Below are 25,188 nucleotides of genomic sequence, written 5' to 3'. Positions count from 1 at the left end.
CATGTGTCGCTGTAGCAAACAAGGCCGCGGCACAACCAGTGTCAAACGAGAAAGGGAGCGAAGTCACTGGCAGGGAAGGCCGCAAGATTCTGCCCGATACTTGGCTTTTCCTCTTCTGCTAGTGCATGGTGCTCACAGTCACTGAACGCATGATACCTCTCTCCTCAGCGGTCCTGCTGAAGATGGCGGGAACCAATATAGCCGATCGTGGCACCGGTACTCAGGGGACGGAGCGCACTGCTCACCCGGCTGTACGCTGCTGCTCGTTCGCGCCATACTGACGGCTGCTGCGCACTTTTTTTCTTTTATCTTACCCCTCATACCTGGGTCATGAGGTTTGTCTGGCTCCTCATTCTTTCCCTCACACCACAAGGGAGGCAGCCTCAACAGTTCTGGACCTGGCTCAGTACAGGTACCCACAGCCCGGTCTTCCTACTTACACTACTCCCCTCCTTTAGCTCGCCATTACATGGTCGAGAGTTCTTGCAGCAGGCCTTGACACTTCTCCACTTCTTGAATGATCCGCTGCCAAATAGGTTTTGTTCATAACGATTGGGAGGTATTCCAGCTGTTGTTCGTTCAGTGCGGCATAAGTCAGGTTGGGTGGTCGAGTCAGGTTAGGCAGTTGAGGACTGGGACGCGTCCGGGTTTAATGAAGCAACCATATCGGGAGTTTCAGGTTCTTGCACTTCCCCTGAGCCAGTGGCTAGCAATCGTCCAGATCAGAGGGTGAGACAGATTCTTCTTCTTCTTCATCACCATCAAAGGTCGCTGGAGTGGACACTTCAGGAACACTTGGCGCTCTTCCTTCTATTTCGGGATCTCGTGACAGACAAGGATGTAGCATGCTTCGTGAACTACTCGGGTAGGGGCTCCTTCTCCTCAGACTTTATTTACATATAAGTTTTCATTATCTTTTACAGCATGAGGTGCATTTCCTCATATCTGGTCCTCTCTATTTATTTACATCATATATTATAGGTATTAGGGCCATGGTCCCTTCCTGAGGAGACCAGACATGGGGGAAAAACTAGCAATACCAGCATATGATTAACTCTTTATGTGCATGATTTTGTTACAGATATTATGAATTAATATTTCTCTTTCATAATCTTTGTTTGTACCAGCAGTTTTATATATTTTTGTATGCATTATTATGGATTGATATAAACATATTTGGAGATATGAGTAGTGTTGAGCATTCCGATACTGCAAATATCGGGTATCGGCCGATATTCGCTGTATCGGAATTCCGATACCGAGTACCGATATTTTTTCAATATCGGATACCGGAATCGGAAGTCCCCATAATGCAATGAGCCACTGTTGTGGCTGTGATTGGCTGCTGAAATGATGTCATCATGATGCGTGGTCTGTGCTCATCATGATGCGCGGTCTGTGCGGGCCTGCCGGGGTCTGTGTGGGCTGCTGGGGGTCTGTACGGGCCTGCCGGGTGCTTGTGCCGGCTTCCGGGGGTCTGTACGGGCATGCCGGGGGCCTGTGCTGGCTGCCGGGGGTCTGTACGGGCCTGCTCTGTCCTGGGATGCCCCCTTGATCCAGTTCAGGAAGTAGGCGACAGGAGGATACTGGCCAAGGTGAGCTACATGGTGCAGAATGATTCCCATCCCATGCATGAGACCGTGACAAAGATGTGCAGTACTGTCAGTGACCGGCTACTTCATCCTAAATGTGAGAGGGAGCGCTATCGAAAGTCCTTCCTTCCTGCTGCAGTTAGGCTGTATAACCAGCACTGTCCAAAACGGAGAACGACCCAAACCAGTAGATAGATCCAAAGTTGTGATAGTCCGGTTATATCTTTTTTTTTTTTTCTTCGTATATGTACCTACCTACTGTCAATGTAATGCCTTTATGCATCTGTATCTGTACTTCTTCCTGCCTTGCTGCTGTAATGCTCTGAATTTCCCCATGGTGGGACGATTAAAGGATTATCTTATCTTATCTTAAATACACTCACCTATTTGGTGTCTTGAGATACTGCATGTAGATCCAGTCCCTGGATCACTCCATTCCTCTTTCCATTCAGTTTGCTGCAAAGATCTGGGAACTAGTGAGAGCACTGGACAGTGCTTTCATAGGCTATAACACTTGGTGAATGTTGGGGGCTGAAAGGTCTGTTTTTCAGACACACTCAGATACTCAGATATGCAGGATTTTGCACTCTTTTATGTGAAAATCCTTTTTATGTGAAAATCTTTTATGCAAAACTTTTTGTATAACATTCATTTGGTATATGGGTTTTGTTAGATTCCTCAGAGTGCAAAATCCTGCATATCTGAGTATCTGGGTGTGTCTGAAAAACAGACCTTTCAGCCCCCACCCAAAACCACATGCAGGGAGATCTGCTATAAAATGTGTTCAGACAGATCCGTTTATATGCTTGACATTATACCTGAGGAAGACTCTTAGCAGTCGAAACCGGTTGTATTCTAGTTTGAATTAAAAATAAAAATCATCCTTGAATCTAAATATCAAGTTCCATCATCATCCTTCAGGAGCGCATATTGCTGGGAAAAAACATTCACCAAGTGTAATTTTATTTTGTATTGATTTTGAATAAAAATATAAATTTTTTTACTTTCTTTGGAGGATGTCCTCTCTTGTGATGTTTGTATTCAATTTTTCTTCAAGTTCCTCCTTATTGTGTATCTTGAAACAGCCACACCGCTAGTTTTCAGAGAGTCCAGAAATTCAGCTGATGTTATTTGTGGGATTTTCTTTGCATCCCCAACAATTTTCCTGGCAGTTGTGGATGAAATTTTTTTTGGTCTACGTGACTGTGGTTTTGTTTTTACAGAGCGCCTGATTTTCCATTTGTAAATCACAGTTTGAACGCTGCTGACTGGTATTATCAATTCCTTGGATATCTTTTTGTATCCCTTTCCTGTTTTATACTGTTCATCTACCTTTTCCAGTAGATCCGTTGACAATTCTTTTGCTTTCCCCATGACTCACAATCCAGAAGCATCAGTGACTTTATGAAAGATGCAAGAGTCTGTTTGGATCCCAGAAACTCACTCAGCTTTTATGCACACACACTTATTACAAGCAAACAGGTCACAGGTGAGGATGTTACCCAGCCATTCAAACCCATTTGTATCAACTTCTGTGCATGTGAACAGGCCAAAATCACCAGGGTATGTAAACTTTTGATCAGGGTCATTTGGATGTTTTGGGTTGTCATTATGATTTAAAAGCGAAAACACAGTAGTTTGACAACAAATGGCTTCACCCAACCACTAACCATGAGAAGAGAAAAAGTTTCGGTGTTATCATTCATATTCTCTGAAAAAAAGTCAAGAAAGCAAAAATTCCGCAGGGTATGTAAACTTTTGAGCACAACTGTATAATTAGCCCCATTCTATGGAATTTCATAATTAGTTATAGCTGAATTTAACTAGTTTAGGGTCTGTCTATTTTCGCTGTATAAATGAAAAAAAAAAAATTTGACCTTTCTTTTCTTAAACATGCATGATCTTTTTTCAGAAAGAGCTTAATTTTTTTCTCTATTTTTTGCCTGTCATATTTCTCTTAATATGTGTTACGTTTGGAGACAAAATAATGATAATCTTTATGGGTCGCCCTCCCAGGGCTGTGGGGTACTCGGTAGCGGGCCGGTATCAGTGGGATGTGTCACAGCAGCGGTGACCCGGACCATGGCCCTGGGCGCCCAAGTAATAGGAAGATGTGAATGGTGGAATGTAGTTAGATGAATAGTTTGTGACGCCACCTGTGGTGCTCGGCAAGGGAGGTGTTAAGCCGACGCTGCATGCAGATCCGCTGGGACTGATGGTAAGGTGCAGCAAAGATATAAAAGCTCCCCACAGGTGAAGCTATAGTCCCAGGGCAGTGTAGATGTGGTTGGCACGGGGACGTAGCGGTGCCGGAAAGGTAGGAAGCAGACAAGACACAGCGGGGTGCAATTTCTGTACCTTTACTTGGTAACTGCAGTCCAGGGTCTTGATTACAGATGGTATTGGAGCAGGCTAGCCTGGAAGCAATTCAGGGATTCTCTCTCAGCAGATGGGCTGTGCAGTCTCCTTACTAGCGCTTATTCGAATGAAGTACTCCCAGCACTGAGTTACACTGGAGTTCCTCCGGACAGATGTTCTCAAGAACCTCACTTGCACGGCAGACAGCTGTAGCCTCTCTCCTGAGTCCCGGCTCACTATTCAAGCTGCTGTTGTGCCCTCAAGTCTTGGGATGGGAGCAGGGCATTTACAGCCTCCTACTCCTCTGGTGTTTGTTGCAGGACCGTTAGTATCCGTACAACCGTGGAGACCAGGCTCCAGTTCATGCGCTCTCTCCAAGGTTGAGCTCGTCCTCTCATAGAATCATAGAATCATAGAGTTGGAAGGGACCTCCTGGGCCATCTGGTCCAACCCCCTGCTCAAAGCAGGATTCGCTAAATCATCCCAGTCAGATGTCTGTCCAGCCTCTGTTTGAAGACTTCCATTGAAGGAGAACTCACCACTTCTTGTGGCAGCTTGTTCCACTCATTGATCACTCTAACTGTCAAAAAGTTTTTTCTAATATCTAATCTGTGTCTCCTCTCATTCAGTTTCATCCCATTGCTTCTAGTCTTTCCTTGTGCAAATGAGAATAAAGTTGATCCTTCTACAATGTGACAGCCCTTCAGATATTTGTAGACAGCTATTAAGTCTCCTCTCAGTCTTCTCTTTTGCAAACTAAACATTCCCAAATCCTGCAACCTTTCCTCATAAGACACGGTTTGCAGACCGGTCACCATTCTGGTCGCTCTTTTCTGAACTTGCTCCAGTTTGTTGCTGTCTTTTTTAAAATGTGGTGCCCAAAACTGGACACAATATTCCAGATGAGGTCTGACCAAAGAGGAGTAGAGGGAAATAATGACTTCACGTGATCTAGACTGTATGCTTCTGTTAATACATCCTAAAATTGCATTTGCCTTTTTTGCTCCTGCATCACACTGTTGACTCATATTCAGTCTGTGATCTATTAGTATACCCAAGTCTTTTTCACATGTACTGTTGCTTAGCCCTATTCCTCCCATTCTGTATATGCTTTTTTCATTTTTATTGCCCAGATGTAGTACTTTGAATTTTTCCCTGTTAAAAACCATTCTGTTAGTTGCTGCCCACTTCTCCAGTTTATTTATCTTTTTGAATCCTCTCTCTCTCTTCTCTAGTATTAGCTATCCCTCCTAGCTTTGTGTCATCAGCAAATTTAATCAGTTTACCCTCAATTCCTTCATCTAAATCGTTGATAAAGATGTTGAACAATACAGGGCCCAGGACAGAGCCCTGTGGTACCCCACTTGAGACATTCTTCCAACTGGATGTGCAGCCATTTACGACCACTCTTTGGGTCCGATCACTAAGCCAGTTATGAATCCACCTAACAGTTGCCTTGTCCATTCCCTACTTAGTAATTTTTTCAATAAGGATTGTATGAGATACCTTGTCAAATGCTTTGCTGAAGTCAAGATATACTATATCTACAGCATTTCCTTGATCCACCCAATCAGTGATTCCGTCATAGAAGGAAATTAAGTTAGTCTGACATGACTTATTAGTTACAAACCCATGCTGACTCTGTTTAATCACTTCATTCTTATCCAGGTACTGACATACATGTTGTTTAATAATTTGTTCAAAGATCTTTCCTGGTATAGAAGTCAGACTCACCGGCCTATAGTTGCCTGGGTCCACCTTCTTCCCCTTTTTGAAGATAGGAACAACATTTGCTCTTCTCCAGTCTTCTGGGACTTCTCCTGTTCTCCTGTTCTCTCACTCTATCTCATCGCTCCTTCCACACGTCTGCACACTTCACCCTCCGCAGACTAACTCACCCCCCCTTCCTCTTGGCCCTCAGAGAACACTCCTCCCCTTAATCCCGGTTCAGAGTTCCCCCTGCTTGCCTGGAGTGGAACTGTGTTGCATGCATAGATTGACTGCGAGAGAGACCCATCATTGCCTCCAAGCCTGGCATTACCCTCCCCTGGAGGAAGGCAAAGCCACTGTGGCGGCCATACTCCTGGGGGTGCCACATTTATTTATAAAGCGCCAATATATTCTGCAACACTTTACAATTTAACAGTTTATATACAACAGTTATAACAAAGTTAAGGATAATGCAATAATTAATGCAAAGATAATGATGACTGCCCGTAAGAGCTTACAATCTACAAGGCATGAAGGTGTTCACTTGCCAATTAGATTTCTACTGGTACTCAGTCTTTTGATTTTGTGCTTAGTCTTAAACAGGTTGACCACTTTGGCAGGTTTTTGCTGTTTCATTTGAGAGCAGCATGATGTTGAGGCAGAGACTATGATTCCGGCGATGTATCACTAACTGGGCCACTTTCTGTATTATTAATAAAATCAGTGTTTTATCAGCAGGAGATTATCACTTGAGGACTAGTTTTCTCATGTCTTGTAGTCCTCCTGGGTATAAACCCAACCCTCCAGTGATTGGTCAATTTTTACCATTTACATATTTGAACTCCATAACTAGGTGGTTAGTGTGGGGCTTTTGAGATAGTTTTTTAGGGTCTGTGCTCCTACTTTGTGTTTCTCTCAGATTACACAACAAAAAATTAGGTGCACATTTTTTTTTAAATGTGGGGAGCAGAATAATATAACACTTATCTATGTTCTTTGCTAACTGCATAACTTTTTTCCCCAGAAAGAAAAGCGGTCTAACCTTGTCCTCGTCTTGAGCTGGAGGGGCATGGAAATAAATTCATCTAAGAATGAGCGCACATGACCAGCAGTTTATATGCAGGCGCTCTCGTTTCATTGGCTCCTCCACAAGGAGCATTCCACGTTTTACAGCATAGTCTACATAAAATGGTCAACCTCTTTAAGTGTTCTTTCACAAGTGTTTTTGCACCTGTACTTTTAGTTATATATTATGGTTTGCTTATATAGCGCTACCTTACTCTTCAACACTTTACAGACATTACTATCACTGTCCCCACTGGGGCTCACAAGCTAATTTCCCTATCAGTATGCCTTTGGAGTGTGGGAGGAAACCAAGACAACCCGGAGGAAAGCCACGCAAACACGGGGAGAACATACAAACTCCTTGCAGATGTTGTCTTTGGTGGGATTTTAACCCAGGACCCCAGCGCTGCAAGGCTGCAGTGCTAACCACTGAGCCACTTTTAAAATACATGCAAAAAACCATACACATTCCAGGCAACATTCTGTCTAGCCTTTTTTTCTGCAGTTATTAATGTTTTACAAAGGAATATAGGCAGTAAAACGCTCCGGAAAGAGTCCAAAAACGTTGGCTAGACTACTCCACCTTTCCTGATACCAATCACTAAATCACCGTTATCTTCGGGAAATATGGCGTACCTGTTAAACGTCATTTCTTCAATGGATCACATCGGAAAGTGACTTTTATGGTTCAGCACTCCGTGTGAGGTCGGATTTACTATGTTTCAATTTTACAGCAGGACAGAAGCCATGTTGTCTAAGCTTCTACAGCTTCATCATCTTCAGTCCTTCTCCAAATTATATGAAGAACACTGTAATAAGAATTTCAGTATAAGCCCGGTAGTCATCACCTCACCGGCTCTAGCTTACTCCCAAACAGTCCCATTAAACTCGACTTCATTTTAAGGAGAGTAATTAAGATGAAGTTAAGGGGGATGATGACTTTTCATGGTCCAGTGAGCTTGAATAGTCAGGTATTTATTGAAGACAACTTTTATAGCTTGTTCACATAGAAGAGAAAAAAATTAATAAGGGTCATTTTAGTTTCCTAAAGATAACATTTCCAATAAATGGTGACACATTGTTTCTTTAAGCGAACGGTGCACCGAAATTTTAATTCCCTTACGCAAGAAAAGAAGCCAAAAAGAAGAGAAGTAAATAGATGAAAAGACTAATATGCTGCCTTTATTTCAGCAATAAAAGGCATTATTTACAGGGGTTGCACTGTATGCATGGATCAAAGAAGTAATGTTCAATATGTTAGTGGGAATCCATCTACAACCTGGGGGGATTTCAGAGGCTTACAGAATAGCTGTGCGGTTGGCAGTGAAGGTAAAGAAGATCAGCGTGATGGAAAGTATAATCATGCAACATTAAAAAACCATCAAGGCTTATGGCATTTAGTGAAGGTCGCATGAGCGTGACCTTCACCCTTTCATTACATGAGATGGATAATTTAAACCGTATTCCTCTCTTAATGTGCTCTATTTTCCTACTTAGAGCTACATTCAAGTGCAATTTTATTTTCCTCTGCAAACCAAATCTGGCATCACAAAGAGTTTTTCTTACAAAGAGTTTTATTAGTGCACATTTAACTTTAATCATTCAAATACAATATAAAAAAAATAAAAAATGAACATTATTATGAGAAACACAGGTAATAAATGATTTTATTTTTATATTATGTATATACAGCCAACATATTTTATAGCGCTGTACGGAAGTTGTCACCATTTAAATTCCCTATCTCAGGGCAGGTGCAGATGGCCGTATTCTCTCTCATCTGGGAGAATCATGCAAATGACAATCTGATCAAATTACGATCACAGTGGGCTCTGATTCTCACAGTTGAGGAGAAATGGAGAAAAAAATGGTCTCCATCTTTTCCATTCTGTGAGGCTGCGGAGATCGGACTGCACTCAGATGTCAACATATAAAATAATAACCTTTTGAAAGGAATGTGGTCCTCGAAGCCTCAACAATGTAAGCCGCCAATGTGCAAATCCCACCTTGGCCCCTAGCTTAAGTCTTACCCCAAGCCGCTCTGCAACAGCTCAGGGGCAGATAATAACTAACCTGGCCAAACCAAAAACCCGTCCACAGGTCCCTTGGTTATCACTTCTGCGGGAATATCCAAAAATCTCGGTCCAATTAAATTCACCCAGGGGGAGTCCAGGACCTTTCAAGATCCCCCCAACACCAATCCACCATTTTCCACATTCCACCAACTTTGAGGACCCTCCCCTCCGCCGCGCTGCCATGACAAATACGATGCTAAATCTAAACACTCCTATACCTCACTTGACTTTAAAGCCTTCCCGTTAATAAGAAATAGGCCCCTACAACAGGCCCGTGACCTTATTCTCAAATTAAAGGGATGGTGGGTGGGAGCTTCTTGTTGTCACAGGTGGGTACTCAAAATGGTTGCTCTATTAAGATGGCTGCCCCTTCTTATAGTGGCCCCCCTATAACACCAACTCCACCCCCTCCTCCCATGACCTTATCATCCCCCCTCCCATCACGTACCATTGACTCACTTAATCAATTCCATGTCCCTGTCAGCTCCCTATCTTCCCACGTTACCCGGTCATGTCGGCGTCCCCTCAGGGTCGGGGGCCCAGTACGGCCTTTCTTGACTAATCCACATATAACTCGTCATGAGGATTTTATTCTGGATTCATCCTTGGTGGATTTTTTCAGTAAATTTACATCCATTGTGGACACATTTGTAATCAAAATGCTGGTGTTGAAACCTCAGATTCATATAGCTAATTCCCTATATACTTACAGTAACTGGTATACCAACTAAGATGAAAACTGAATTTTCATGAATTCATAATTAAGCTCTCTTCACTTTTCTCAAATTTTCATGATGGGATATTTCTGTAAGAACTAGAATTTCTGTTCCATATATTTTACATTGCATTAATCCCTTTGCACAACGTAACATACATGCACATCTTTCATCGTGTAATATAGCAACTCACATCATGAAGTGCATGCAGTTGGCATGGACACAGGAGTTATGCTTGAACGATCTATTGTTGGGTTATAAATCCAGCAGTCAAACCACCGAGATGCCGTGGTCGATGAAGAAAGAAAAAAAAACAGAATAAAAGGTGATCAAAAAGTTGTATGTAGCATAGTAACATAGTAACATCGTTATTAAGGTTGAAGGAAGACTTTAAGTCCATCTAGTTCAACCCATATCCTGTCCTAACTTGCCCTAACATGTTGATCCAGAGGAAGGCAAAAAAAACCCCATGTGGCAAACAGTAAGATTCACATTGGGGAAAAAAAATTCCTTCCCTACTCCACATACGGCAATCAGACTAGCTCCCTGGATCAACGCAATAGTAATATGTGTCAAAAATAATGCGAATAAAAACTACAGTTCATTCTACATATAAAAACCTGCTCACAGCTATGGAAGCAGAAAATGTAAATAATCATGGCTAGGAATGAGCAGACCCGTGGATGTTTGGGTTTGTCGGGTTCGGCCAAATTAGAGTTAAAAATTTGGTTCAGTATCCAAACATGACCCTGAACTCGAACCCCATAGAAGTTAATGGTGACCCAAGCTTCAGAGCGTTTAAATGGCTGTAAAATGGTCACAGTAAGGGCTTGGGTAAGAGCAGGACAAGTGCACTGCAAAAAAATGTGGATAGGAAAATGGCTTAAAATAACATGGAATCACCCCCCAAAAAAAACAAATTTTAGTATACTCATTACTTCGGTTTTCCCGAGCATGCTCGGGTGATCACCGAGCATTTTGGCGTGCTCGGAGATTTAGTGATTGTCGACACAGCTACATGATTTGTGGCTGCTAGACAGCCTGAATACATGTGTGGAATTCCTAACAAACAGGCAATCCCCACATGTATTTAGACTGTCTAGCAGCCGCAAATCATGCAGCCGCATTGATAAACACTAAATCGCCCAGCACGCCAAAAAACTCGGAGATCACCCGAGCAACCAGTATTCTCGCTCATCACTAGATAGGATTAAAAATGCTTTGAAGATGAGGTCCTGTACCACAACGGCGCTGCAGACATGGATGGTACAGTGAAACAGCAAATGGTCATTAAATCTGTCAATTTGGATGACAATTTTTGAATTTCTGGCTACAGATCGCCGTAAAAACATGAACCGTTAAGGGAATTCATGGAAAGCTTGACAGAGGTGCTGCATAGGCTCCCACGCCCTCACCCCTCTCCCAAGTGACCCTGTACATTGCCATGGGTGCACTGGTTGACGAGGCAGGGTGGTAGTGGTGTCCTCTGGAGGTCATTCACGTCACTCTCACCGTGCAAGGGGTGCTTCTCTCCACCCTTCCGACCACCCCTCTTGTGCCATGCGGGCTCTGTTCCATGGTGACCATGGGTAATCAGAGGCCTATTCCAGAGAGGCAGTCTGATAAACGGGTACCACATAAAAGGAGGCAGCCTGATAAATGAGTACCACAGCTAAGGAAGGTAGCAGTAAAGCAAATTAATGGTAATTCCAGATCCAGTAGCAAACACTAAAGTCTCTCACCACTACCATGCAAACATGGATGATACATTGAAACTGTGAATGGTCATTAATGACCACACCTACAAGGTGTTTGTATGTTCTCTCTGTGTTTGCATGAGTTTCCTCCGAGTACTCCAGTTTTCTCCCACACTCTAAAGGCTTACTGATAGGTAATCTAGATTGTTAGCCCCAATGGGGACAATGCTGATAATGTCTGTAAAGCGTTGTAGAATGAATGGAGCTATATGCAGTTGGTACTGAGAGTCTTCTTAGGAATGATGCAACAAGTTTTTCACACCTTGATTTGGGGATCCTCTGCCATTCTTCCTTGCAGATCCTCTCCAGTTCTGTCAGGTTGGATGGTGAACATTGGTAGACAGGCATTTTCAGGTCTCTCTAGAGATGCTCAATTGGGTTTAGGTCAGGGCTCTGACTGGGCCAGTCAAGAATGGTCACAGAGGTGTTCTGAAACCACTCCTTTGTTATTTTAGCTGTGTGCTTAGGGTCATTCTCTTGTTGGAAGGTGAACCTTCGGCCAAGTCTGAGGTCCAGAGCACTCTGGAAGAGGTTTTCATCCAGTATATCTCTGTACTTGGCCGTATTCATGTTTCTTTCAATTGCAATCAGTCGTCCTGTCCCTGCAGCTGAAAAACACCCCCATAGCATGATGCTGCCACCACCATGTTTAACTGTTGGGATTGTATTGGGCAGGGGATGAGCAGTGCCTGGTTTTCTCCACACATACCACTTAGAATTATCACCAAAAAGTTCTATCTTCTTCTCATCAGACCAGAGAAACCTGTTTCTCATAGTCTGGGAGTCCTTCATGTGTTTTTTAGCAAACTCTATGCAGGCTTTCATATGTCTTTCGCTGAGGAGAGGCTTCCGTCAGGCCACTCTGCCATAAAGGCCCGACGGTGGAGTGCTGCAGTGATAGTTGACTTTGTGGAACTTTCTCCCATCTCCCTACTGCATCTTTGGAGCTCAGTCACAGTGATCTTGGTGTTCTTCTTTACATCTCTCACCAAGGCTCTTCTCCCACGATTGCTCAGTTTGGCTGGACAGCCAGGTGTAGGAAGACTTCTGGTGGTCTCAAACTTCTTCCATTTAAGGATTATGGAGGTCTCTGTGCTTTTAAGAATCTTCAGTACTGCAGAAATTCTTTTGTAACCTTGGCCAGATCTGTGCCTTGCCACAATTCTGTCTCTGAACTTCTTGGCAAGTTCCTTTGACCTCATGATTCTCATTTGGTCTGACATGCACTGTAAGCTATGAGGTCTTATATAGACAGGTGTGTGCGTTTACAAATCAAATCCTATCAGTTTACTTAAACACAGCTGGACTCCAATGAAGGAGTGGAACCGTGTCAAGGAGGATCACAAGGAAATGGACAGCATGTGACTTAAATATGAGTGTCTGAGCAAAGGGTCTGAATACTGGTCTGAATACTTATGACCATGTGATATTTCAGTTTTTCCTTTTTAATAAATTTGCAAAAATTTCTACATTTCTGTTTTTTTTCAGTCAAGATGGGGTGCAGAGTGTACATTAATGAGAAAAAAATGAATTCTTTTGAATTTGCCAAATGGCTGCAATGAAACAAAGAGTGACAAATTTAAAGGGGTTTGAACACTCTCCATACCCACTCTAAGTAATTAAAATCAATAAATACATTTAAAAAATTCTCACTAAAGATCACCGTAAACAACATGAATCTAACAAAAAACATATGGAAGAAAGATATCCAGATAGAAACTGTAAAAAAGGGGGAGACAGAAGCGCACAATAGGGTCTTATCCAATGATATAAACGTTTCACAGATATGGATCCAATCACCTGGTTCAGTTGTGTGGAACACAACAACCATAAGCACAAATGGGTAGGATCCAATGAACTGCAGCAATCAGCCGGTCACTAGAATTGCATATATAGGAAGGAGAGAAGTCCGGCTTTCAGGATCGCGCTGTTCCAGTCCAAAGTACACAAGGAGTTAATCCAAGGACCAAGCAGTGATTATAACTTTCTTTTTATTCCATAAACTCTACGCGTTTCGTGTACACACTGTACACTTCCTCAGGAGCAAAAGTTACTTGGTCCTTTGATTAACTCCTTGTGTACTTTGGACTGGAACAGCGCGATCCTGAAAGCCGGACTTCTCTCCTTCCTATATATGCAGATAGAAACTGTGGAAGAGATGTATATGACCAGAATGAACACTCATTTTCAGCAGATGGGGTTGTCTGTTCCCCAGCGGCATTGGCAACATCCTCCTCTGCATTGTTCATCTACTGAGCCACCACTGACAGGTGGGAAAGCCATCAGTAGTTTCTCTACCAGCTTGTGTTTGTATTCACGCATTTTGAGATCGTGCTCCAGCGTCGAAAGTAATGATAGAACATTGTCTTTCTAGCGGGGATCCAGAAGGGCAGCCACCCAGTAATCTGTATTGGTAACAATACGGGCAACTTGGTGGTCATTGCGCAAGCACAGCAACATGTAATGGCTCATGTGTGCCAGGCTTCCCAGAGGCAATGACAACCGGTCCTCAGTGGAAAGTGTATCGTCTGGGTACTCTGTGTCCACTCAACCATGCTCCACTGGCCACTTTTGGGACAGTAACCCACCCTCCGAGCCATGTGTGGACAACAGGCCTGATAACAGTGTGAGTTGGCCCTGCTTCTCCTCCTCCTGTGCTACCACCTATCCATCATCGCCTGAATAGTTTTTTTCCAGCAGGTATAAAAGTGGTATATTAATGCTGATGATGGCATTGTAGGGAAGGTGACCTGACAGACGGATTTGTCTGTAGGGAGAGAAGGGATGGTTGGTGCACTGAAGATGGTTGCTTGTAATAGTAGAAGGGAAACAGCTGGGGAAAATGGAATAGGAGTGCAGTACCTAAGTTTGACCAAAAGAAGGCAGGGGGGAGCAGGAGAACAGAACTTTACAGCAGCTTAGGGATACGAAAACGCTTAGTCATGGGGGGCGGGGAGATAGGAACCCAGGAGGGATATTCCCGAGGAGTGAGATAGTTAGGACAGGAGAGGGTTCCAGAGGGTGCTAGTCCCGGGAGGAGCTCAGGAGGAGAAGAATCAGTACGGAGAACTGACAATGGTGGAGAGCTCGACCAGGGGACTGATAGGAAGAGATATTCAGGGGGGTGGCCCTGACACAAAGAACCACAGGACAGACGAGGCCCCGGGGGAACCAATCGGACGACGACCTCGGACTGGTGAAGCGCTGGCGGTAGATAGGCCTAGGGCAGCCCCAGAAAAAGAACCGCGAGGAACGTCACTACGACTGAAGAAAGGTGCAGGTACCCGGGCCTGAATATGGAGAGCTGTGAAGGTGCTGAGGTGAATGGCTACGGTCGTCAGGAGGACGGCCAATAAACTCGGACCTATTGGAACCAAAATCTGCCTCCGTCTGGTGTCTGTGTCATCTGGTCGCGGTAAGCAGTGGGCCACCCCCCAATTCGGGCCATTACCACATTTGGCGTAGTCGGCAGGATCGCTGCCGACAATACTCAACCTTCAGCAGCAAGCCTGCGACAGGAGTACCCAGAAGAACTCGAGTTGCCTTACCTGTGGACTACAAACCTGAGACTTTGTCCCAGATCATTGGCTGTCATCAAAGGATACAGGGCGGTACAAAAACCGGACAAAATGACTGTGATAATCCAGCGTCAGAAAGAAGCACAGGCGTTTGCAGCTGTACTGGATGATCTGGGGCCATCTCAAATCTGCCCCCGGGGGGAGCGGTGTACATCTGGAGACCGCCGCCCCCTCATGCTTGACCCTGGAAGATGGGTGGAGAAGCCGACCACCGCCCTACCCAAGAACGGGAGTGGCCCAGGAGGGGAGACTGGCTGCGGCTGCTTGGCGCCATTCAGTTGCTGTACACCGGATGGAATGCGACGTTGCAGCTGCCGCGGTCTCGGGCACCTGGAATGGCGGTGACTCCAGAAGGTCGAGTCTCTTCGGGACACCTGCCCCTGGGAGCCGCCGACAATACCCCGGACACCGGTCGGAGAAAAGGAGCGACTTCGGGCCCTGCTGGAGCAGCCGCCGAAGAAATCTTCAGGGAGCCTCCCCATGGAACCATCAAGCCTGGAAGCTGGCCCTGCCGGACGGCGGGGTGAAGATTCTTGGCACCGGGGAAGGTGAGCGTTCCCCCGATCCCGCCGGCAGTGCGGTGGGCGGATCCTGTCCCCGCGCTCCGTACAAGCCTCGGGGCCCCGACACCGGCCCTCAGCCTCCCCGCCCGACCTCCCGCTCTTTAGTGACCCTGGCTCCGGACGATTTCATGGCCCTTGCCAGGCTGACCGACATCTCCAACAGCGACTCCGTGCCAGCCCACCCGTGGAACCAGCCCGCGGCCACCCCCACTGCGCGCCAGCATATGGCAGTGGCCTATCCAGCAGGGCCTGCTGCCATGTCAGCTCCGCTCCAGGCCACTACTACAACCGGGCCACCGGCCGCCACGGCTGATCCACCGGCCTCTGAGGTCGCCGCTGTTCCATCTGCAGCCCTGGCTGCAGTTGACCCGCCGATGCCTGCGGCCACCTTGGTTCCGGTTGTGGCCTCCCCCACGGCCGCGTCCATTCCACTCCCGTAGCTGGCTGCGGCCTGCTTGTCGGGCTCTGCGGCCTACTCACCGGGACCCGCGGCTGCCCCTGCCTGTTACCTGGCTCCAGCTGCTGGACCGCCGGAATCTGTGGCCGCCCCTGCCCCGCTGTCAGCCTTGGCCCACCCACTGGACTCTGTGACGTACACCGGTCCCTCTGCTTGGGTTGCGGAGGTCATCGAGAAGAAGGCCAGAGAGCAGGAGATCTGGTGGCTGCTCCAGGAGAAAGGAGAGGCTGGCATGGCGGCTCCACGATCCACCGCGCGGCTCGTATACACCAACCTGGAGAAGGGTTACGGGTTCATTTGGGATCTCGCAACCGGCCAAAAGGTATGCCTTAACGTGTCTTCCATCCGCCATGGCCGGGCTTTGCGGGAGGGGGACTTGGTGTCCTATTATAAGGAATACTGCCCCCGCAGCTACTACGCGGTAGCAGTGATCGCCGAGCCCGAAGGCCCCGAGCCCCCATAAAAGGACTCACATAGACACTTCAAGCACCCCGGGGACCTCACGGCTGTGGGGTTCCCTGCTGGATTGGCGCAACATCGGCAGTCAGGAGATGGCCTGGACTGTCGGGACGGTGTACCGTTGTGCAGCCTACAGGACAGTTTCATGTCCAAGATAAGGAAAAATGTTTTTTGTTTGTAGTTTTCTCCTAATACAGCGAGGATGCATACGGGAAAGTGCTCATGTTAAAGGAAGGAGGAGTACTCACGTTTTGTTTTTGAAAAGTTGTGTTTAAAGAAAAAGTAAAAAAAAAAAGCAGAAAAAAGGGGTTACTTATGCTATTATTGAAATCTGGTTAACCGTGTATACGGTATACAAAAGTTGGCTTGATATGTAATATACATAAGAATGTTCAACAGGTCCCGGGTACGAGGTATGATGAAAACGTCGACCATGACTCTTTTTAAAGTGAAGGACAAAGAGAAGGAAGGTATTGAACCAGACAGTGGTCCTTCAGTCAGGTCCCCGATACCACGGACACCCCAGATGTATAGGCAGATGCTGACTATGACCTGGTAGGCGTAAGGCCTCGGTCATGGCGTTCCGGACAGTTAAGGGTGACAGAAGGGGATAGTAGTGGGAGGTACACGCCGTAGAGTAGTCCGGGTGGACCTAGCCCAACCTGAAAGAAGTTGTCATGTGGCATGCGCACCGGCGAGTAGCGGTAGGCTGCTCGGAGCATAGTGCTCCCAGTTTGGTTCGGCCCCCCCACGTATGGCGGGTTCGACCCAACAGTCGTTCCGACAACAGACAGTGGAAAAGCTTCAGGATGACGAAGGTAGGGAATACGATTGTCGAGGATGACAATAGACAAAGGAAGGGGGAGTGTAGGGAAGGTGACCTGACGGACGGACTTGTCTGTATGGAGAGAAGGGATGGTTGGTGCACTGAAGATGGATGCTTGTAATAGTAGAAGGGAAACAGCTGGGGAAAATGGAATAGGAGTGCAGTACCTAAGTTTGACCACAAGATGGCAGGGGGGAGCATGAGAACAGGACTTTACAGCAGCTTAGGGATACGAAAACGCTTAGTCATGGGGGGCGGGGAGATAGGAACCCAGGAGGGAAATTCCCGAGGAGGGAGAAAGATAGGACAGGAGAGGGTTCCAGAGGGTGCTAGTCCCAGGAGGAGCTCAGGAGGAGAAGAATCAGTACAGAGAACTGACAACGGTGGAGAGCTCGACCAGGGGACTGATAGGAAGAGATAGTCAGGGGGGTGGCCCTGATACAAAGAACCGCAGCCCCGGGGAACCAATTGGACGATGACCTCGGACTGGTGAAGCGCTGGCGGTAGATAGGCCAAGGGCAGCCCCAGCGAAATAGCTGTGAGGAACGTCACTATGACTGAAGAAAGGTGCAGGTACCCGGGCCTGAATACGGAGAGCTGTGAAGGTGCTGCGGTGTATGGCTATGGTCGTCAGGAGGACGGCCAATAAACTCGGACCTGTTGCAACCAAAATCTGCCTCCGTCTGGTGTCTGTGTCGTCTGGTCGCGGTAAGCAGTGGACCACCCCCCAATTCGGGCCATTACCACAGCATCATCAGCGTTACTATACCACATAACCAGTTATACCTATGGATGGTTATATTGACTTAGCCACTGTTACAGTTGCACAGTCCACACCTTATTTTGTCCACAATATGTTTTGCAGGGCAGGGATGGCACGCCTGGAAAAGTAGTGGCGGCGGAGAAGAATGTGTTATGGGACAGCCATCACCATCAGTTTTTTAAAACTACCCATCTCCATCCATCTCCATCAGCTGGAATGGCAGCATTTCAAAGACCAGTAATTTGAAAATGCTGTCTTTAAGGACCATGGCTCTTGGGTGGGTAGGGGGTATCTCCTCATGCTTTTTAAGACTTATATTTCACTGCACCTCATGCCTGGAATTTAGATGCCTCATCATGCAAGTGGTGTTCAGGTTCAGAAGTTTTATGCCTCACTTCAAGTTCTAATGTAACAGCACACAAACCACCAGTTACTTGTCGTCAGCACATTCCCTGAAGAAATGCTCTTTTGAGCTGGCTTTGGTGTGCTGATTTCAGCTGCAATTGGGCAGCAACAGTTGTTGTACTGGTTAGGACAGCCCACTGTGCATTTGCACTCTGCTTTCTCTTTTTGCTGTGCTGCTGGTACAGCGTGGCTGTAGTGACCCAGTCCAGAGTGTGTCCGTCCCTTTAAGTATCACTGAATTGTGAGTAGCTTCTGTACACTACTGCTCACTCTCCTAAGGCCTGTTTCACACTTCAGTTTTTCCTGTCAGTCCGAATCTGCCAAAATAGCGGAAAACGGATCCGCAGGCGGACTGACAGGAACGGGTGGCATCGGATCGTCGGATGTACGGATCCACCGAAGGAGAAAATTTAAAGGAACCGCGCCTGTTAGAAAAAAAAAAAAGTATTACCGGCGATGTAGCGCTCTCCGGGAGCGGGCATGGTGACGTCGGAGCTGTCATGATCAGCAGCGGTGATGTCGCGGGAACAGTAGGTGCGATGTCGTGGAGAAGAAGCATGATGTGCCGTAAACATGTGCGATGTCGTGAAGAATAAGCATGATGTGCCGTAAAACGGGAGGAGCAGGTACGGGGAGAGAGAGAGAGAGAGAGAGAATTTTATACAGCAGCCAGACTGAAATGCGGGTTAAATCAGTAAATATCGGATCCGCAGACCAAAAAAAGTTACATGCTCCGTCTGGACCGCTTAGCGGACGGCAAAATCTTGGTGGATCCGTACAAAAGCGGATCGAACGGACGACCATCCGTCAAGATCCGCCGATAATTCAACTCTATGAGGAAAAAAACCGATCCGCCAAGAAAAATGGCGGATCCGTTTTTTTTCAAATCGGCGGATCTTGACTGGTCACAAACGGAAGTGTGAAACAGGCCTAACTGGCTTTCTACATTATTTGTGAGCTGTAATTCTCCATTTCTAATCACTTAGATGCAATGCATTTCTCATTTGCTGTGTTCTGTCGCCATCTAATGGTGAAAGTGTACAATGACTCAATTATTGTTTTGTAAGGATCTGAGATGTGAATTCGGTCTCCTATTGGCCAGCTCCTAGTCACATGGTCAATAGGAGGAGCTGTTTTCCAGGTAAGTCTAGAATGTTTTTTAGTCTGAAGGATGCCTTCAGGGAGAGCAGAACACACATGGAGGATGTTTTTACCTCAAGATCTCCTGCAGGCCTAAAAGCCTGAGTTCCCTCTCTAAACTGTACAGAAATCATTCTAAAGTATTTCTGACAGGATTCACAACATCTATAGTATTTATGACAGGATTCACCACAGTTTCTACATTCACCTATAAGTATTTGTGCACATGCCGTGACACACTGTGAAGCTAACCCCAAGTACAGGTCTGTAACCTCTAATTGCTGCATCTACCTCCCTCTGTAAAATACCAAAAGACACTGTCCAGTGCTCTTAAAGCTCCAGACCCAATCACATCTCAGCATCTAAGTGTGAACTGTAATTACCATAGACTACCCATGATAGACTGTTCCTTATTTGTTCCAAGTTATAATTCCCGTTCCTGCTGAAGTAAAAGCAACTGTTATCCCCGAGACCGGTGTGTGTCATAATTCCTTCGGCTGCGGACACCATGTGGCGGTGGATAGCAGAGAACGTTCGGCCTGGTTATTACATGGCCACCTCTTCTTCCTCCAAACTGTGCATGTCATTAGGATGGCCTTTGCTCCTTGTGGGGTGTAGGACTTCTTCATCTTCCTCCCACTCCTCACCACTTCCCTCCTTAGTGGTCTGCACAATGCAGAAAGACTCTGCAGTTCACAACTGTATTTCGTCATCCTCTGAGTTGTGCTGCGGTGGTCCACGGACCATGTGCACTAGCCCTCCCATGTACTCATTCTCCAATCTAACAAGTGGTTGAACATCAGTGCACTCAGTCTCTTCCATTTCTGTGGCAGGGCCAGGAGGATGGGCCATGGAACCCCAACCAGCGGAGTCATCAAAAAGCAGAAGAGATTGCTGCATGACTTGGTGCTCAGACTGCTGGGCTGATTTGCAAGAGAGTGAGGTGGAAGCCGGATGACCATGGTCCTCAGGTGCCAACTCTGCACTTTCTGCAGTGGACAGGGTTGAAGATAATGCGAAGGAATTGGAAGCACTCTCAGACATCCAATCTAACACCTTTTCAACATCGAGTGGACTCACCATTTGTGCAGGGGTACTTGGCCCTACGAAATCATGCAGAACGAACTGTCACCTGTGTGACCAATGGAAGGTGTTTCATTTTGGCATGTAGCAGGCACAAAACGACCATGTGCTCTCCCTGTAGCAGCTAAACCACAACCACCATCAGCAGCTTCTATCCTCATATCCACTCTTGCAGGATAACCACTGTATTTATGTCAGAGAACACTTCATTATTTGGCTATATCCCTTAGTTTGTGGTTCCTAAATGATGTTTTACCTATTAGGTATAATATCAGTTATATAAAGTGTCCCCTTTAGTTTTTATTTGTATATTTTAATATAATTAATAAAGGTTATTGAATTTTTTAATATATTATGGATCTCTTTGTTGCTTTTAGGTTGTTACTATAATCTAGAAAAAGGCTATTTTACTACTTGTATAGACAGCGGTAGAGTAAAATATTTTTTTTGGCCCACAAATGGCAAAGAGGTGGCTGCAGAGTAGATTTATTTTTTAGGCACACTACTTGTACAGAAAAAGCTGTATAGTAAAATTATTTTTTTGGGTCACAAATGGCAAAGAGACAGCTGCAGGGTAAAATTATTTTTTTGGACCAAAAGTGGCAAAGAGGCAGCTGCAGAGTAGATTTATTTTTTAGGCACACTACTCATATAGATAAAGCGGGTGAGTAACATTATTTTTGGGCCCAAAAACGGTAAAAAGATAGCTGCAGAGTAGATTTACTTTTTAGGTACACTACATGTATAGACACAGAGATTGAGATAAATTATTTTTTGGGCCCACAATGGGAAAGACACAGCTTCAGAGTAGAATTATTTTTTAGGCACACTTCTCATACAGACACGGATTCAAAGTACACATTGAGGCTTTTTGGATCAGTACTCCTGTAGTAAGGGCCAGATTGGGGGGTGGTCCACTGCTTACCGCGACCAGACGACACAGAGACAAGACGGAGGCAGATCTTCGGGTACAACAGGTCCGAGTTTATTGGCCGTCCTCCTGACGACTGTAGCAATACACTGCAGCACCTTTACAGCTCTCCGCATTCAGGCCCGGGTACCTGCACCTTCCTTCTGTCGTAGTGACGTTCCTCGTGGCTCTTTCATTGGGGCTGCCCTAGGCCTATCTACCGCCAACGCTTCACCAGTCTGAGGTCGTCGTCAATTTGGTACCCCCAGGGCCTCATCTGTTCTGCGGTTCTTCGTGTCGGGGCCTCCCCCCTGACTGCTTTTCTCCTCAGTCCCCTGGTCAAGCTCTCCACTGCTGTTCATTCTCCTTAACTGTCTCTTCTCCGCCTGAGCTCCTCCCGGGACTGGAAACCTCTCTTGTCCTATTTATCTCCCTCCTCGGGAATTTCCCTCCTGGGTTCCTATCTCTCTGCCCCCCATGACTAAGCGTTTTCGTAGCCTTAAGCTGCTGTCAAGTCCTGTTCTCACGCTCCCCCATGCCATCTTGTGGTCAAACTTAGGTGCTGCACTCCTATTTCATTTTCCCCAGCTGTTTCCCTTCTATTATGACAAACGTCCATCTATAGTGCACCAACCGTCCCTCCTCCCTACAGACAAGTCCGTCCATCAGGTCACCTTCCCTACACTCCCACAGGCAGGACTGCAGAATAAACACAGAAGCTTAAAGGCACAGTACTACTGCAGGCGGGGCTGCAGAGTACACCCCGAGGCTTTTTGGCACAGTACTCCCACAGATATGGGTGAAGAGTACACACAGTGGCTTTTGGCACAGTACTCCCATTGAGACACGTGCAGAGTACACAAAGAGGATTATTTTTTGAGAGTGCGTAGGCTAATTCTATCCCTCACTCCAGCTGCATCCTGTCCCTATACTATTGAGAGCAGAATGGTGATGGCACTCTTGATCAGGCATTTATACAGGCCAAGTCACATGGTGTGCCGGCCAATCACTTGGCATAGCTGTGATGGCTCAGCAAGTGCCCAAAGCCTAAAAGCTTGTTGATTGGCTGCGCTGCAGCTGACACATTCCCTTAAATTGTTCCACATGCAGGTGCCAATCTATTACTAAACATGTCAGTGCATCCTGGAGGCACATAGCGTAGAGATCACAAATGCACTTTTTTTTGCTCATCACCAGTGACTGCAGCTTATTCTATACTAATAATAATTTTTACTTCTACAGCACCAACATATTCTGCAGCACTTTATTTTTTAGAGGGGACTTTTACAGACAATAAACAAATTACAGAATAACACATAAATCAGCAGATACCAAAAGAAGTGAAAGCCGTGCTCATAAGCTTACAATCTATGAGGAAATGGGGGAGACACGAAAGGTGGATGATAAAAATGATATTCTATTATAAAGTCATACAATGTTTTAGAATCCAACGTGCGAGTAATCTGTGATTTTTTTTATGACTATAGCATTTTATTATTTTTTTCCAAGAAACTCTGTCCCATTATGTAGTAATTCTCTTAGCAGCTATTAGTTGTACCAAATTCAGGCCATCTGTCCTCCCTGTTTCATCTCAAGTCTTTACCTTTTGAACTATAATGTGCAATATTTTTGGCGGCGAATCTAGCTCCTTCTCCAAAATATTCTTGCAACTGTGGTTAATAAATACCCGCCTGTATCATATTAGAATCAAAATTCTCTTAAATGTTATTCTTATTTTACTGATTCATTACAAATATGACTTTTTTTAAGTGTAAAAAACAAATAAAAGTTTATGGTAATGGACACTAAGAGTATTTTTTACAAAAATCTTGTTATTTATGGCAACAAATGAGAGGTTTGTGAAAGATTGAATTTCATATTCGTGGATTTCGCAGCTTTCTCAGATCTGTTTGATATAGCTGCATATGTGCAACTCTGGGCTCTATGCCTTAGTGTTTCTAAACTTATTGTCATATGAAGCTTTTAGGCCATTTTCCATTTTTAGATCAAAAATGAGCAATTGGAACTCAAAATGGAGCCCCCGTTAAACACTGCGATATCGCTAGCAATATCGCTGTAAAGTCACCGATTTTGTGACGTTACAGCGATATTGCTAGCGATATCGCTACATGTGATACTTACCTCCGACCGGCTCCCCCGCTGGTTATCGCTGATCGCGCGAGAAGCTGCTGGACCATTCCTCGTCGGTCACTTCCTGCGGCGCTTCCTGCTGTGACGACGAGCGACGCGTGGAGCCGGGCGGGAGGACGCAGGATCGCCGCGTCTGACAGGTAAGTAGCGATCCCCGTCCCCTGCGATGTCGCTGGTGAGATCTGCCTGAGTGGCAGCTCACTAGCGACCACCCAGCGATTCACCAGCGATCCTGACCGCGTTATATCGCTGGTCGGGATCGCTGGTGAGTCGCTAGGTGTAACGGTACCCTTACATTGAAGAATAATAAACATAAAATAAACATCTATTACCAAGGATGGCTAGAAGAACAAACAAATACATTTTGGAAGAAAGCAAGCCAGACATGTCACTCAAAGTAAGGATCATCAAGATAGGACTTGACTATTTTGGGCACACGATACGAATGACATCATGGTCAGACAAATAGAAGGAACAAGGTGAAGTGGAAGACCAGCAATGAAATGGCTTGATACAAATTTACGGTGGAGAAGACCCTGGTGGACCTATCAAGGCCACACAAGATTGATCTTCCTACAGAGCGTTCATCCATCAAGACAAACGCGATTGACCCAAAGGCCATTAAAATACAGAAAAACAAAAAACAAACATAACTAGGACAAGTCAAAACTGCAACTATGATATAAGACTCATCTCACTACTTAGCTATACTCTTTGGTGTCTGAGATCTATGACCTATCACATGTTTCCAGTGCCCCCAGGCAACATGGGAGTCTGATAATAATTGAATCATTGGCCTCAATAAAAAACAATCTAAAAAGTGGACAAAGCCCTTATTTCTTAACTGGATCCTGCCTTGTGGAAGCTGGAAAACTTTTTCAAAGAATGATTAATGGAGAAAATATATGAAGGAAGAACAGGGAAAATGAATTGCTTTTGACTATTTGCAGTCCTTCAACTCCTGAATTTTAATGTAGCTTGATATCTGCATATCCAAGCTCTCGCCACCTCCTGTCGCCTCCAACGCAAAAATATTTCCAGAATCTGTCTTTTCCTCAACCCTCATTCTACCTAAATGCTTGTGCATACCCTAATCATCTCCCACCTCGACTACTGCAACATCCTCCTCTGTGGTCTACCTTCTAACACTCTCGCACCCCTCCAGTCCATCCTTAACTCTGCTGCCCGACTAATTAATCTTTCTCCTCGCTATACTCCTGCTTCACCTCTTTACAAATCCCTTTACTGGCTCTCAATTTCCCAGCGTATCCAATTTAAACTACTAACAGTGACTTGACATGTGACATGGTGCTGCACATAAGGGGGTGACATGGTGCTGCACATAGGCGGGTGACATGGTGCAGCACATAGAGGGTTGACATGGTGCTGCACATAGGGGGGTGACATGGTGCTGCATATAGGGGGTGACATGGTGCTGCACATAAGGGGTTGACATGTTGCTGCACATGGGGGGTGACATGGTGCTGCACATATGGGGATGACAAGGTGCTGCACATAGGGGTGACATGGTGCTGCATATGGGGGCGACATGCTGCACATGGTGCTGCATATGGGGGTGA

The 25,188-nt window shown here is 45.7% G+C and overlaps 1 protein-coding gene and 1 long non-coding RNA gene across 3 annotated transcripts in view; one reads left to right on the top strand and one right to left on the bottom strand.

The window, feature by feature from the left end:
* LOC141096940 (uncharacterized) overlaps nt 1–25,188 on the top strand; it is a 139,666-nt gene that overhangs the window by 87,221 nt on the left and 27,257 nt on the right. The gene's annotated exons all lie outside the window — the stretch shown is intronic.
* CUNH8orf34 (chromosome unknown C8orf34 homolog) overlaps nt 8,301–25,188 on the bottom strand; it is a 967,955-nt gene continuing 951,067 nt past the window's right edge. For both annotated transcript variants that reach the window (XM_073583858.1, XM_073583859.1), the window contains exon 17: nt 8,301–9,760. The gene's annotated coding sequence lies outside the window, so the exon portion shown is untranslated. The remainder of the gene's footprint in view (nt 9,761–25,188) is intronic.

Source organism: Dendrobates tinctorius, unplaced genomic scaffold (assembly GCF_039654945.1).
Source record: "Dendrobates tinctorius isolate UK_male_01 unplaced genomic scaffold, ASM3965494v1 ptg000082l, whole genome shotgun sequence".
In the NCBI taxonomy this organism is placed as follows: Eukaryota; Metazoa; Chordata; class Amphibia; order Anura; family Dendrobatidae; genus Dendrobates; species Dendrobates tinctorius.
This window is presented reverse-complemented; position numbering and strand designations above follow the sequence as displayed.